Source organism: Sinocyclocheilus rhinocerous, unplaced genomic scaffold (genome assembly GCF_001515625.1).
Source record: "Sinocyclocheilus rhinocerous isolate Xijiao unplaced genomic scaffold, SAMN03320098_v1.1 scaffold504, whole genome shotgun sequence".
Classification (NCBI taxonomy): domain Eukaryota; kingdom Metazoa; phylum Chordata; class Actinopteri; order Cypriniformes; family Cyprinidae; genus Sinocyclocheilus; species Sinocyclocheilus rhinocerous.
The window spans coordinates 2,591,000-2,591,244 of NW_015645076.1; positions in this window are offsets into that span (position 1 = coordinate 2,591,000).

A 245-nucleotide genomic window follows, 5' to 3' on the forward strand; every position below is an offset into this window, starting at 1 on the left:
TTCGATTCGATTACCGATTCGATTCGATTCAATATCGATTATTTTGGATATATATCAGGTACAGTACATGCCAAATTTTCTCAAGGAAAAAAACTCTCAACTAATGCTGTAAAATATACATGCGAGTCAGTTGGTTCTACATTACTATAATATTGAAGGTTAAAATTAACTGATTTGTTAAAATTACACAATGAAGTTTTTAAAATAAAGTTACAATTACATAATAATATTTCTACTTCAATTCG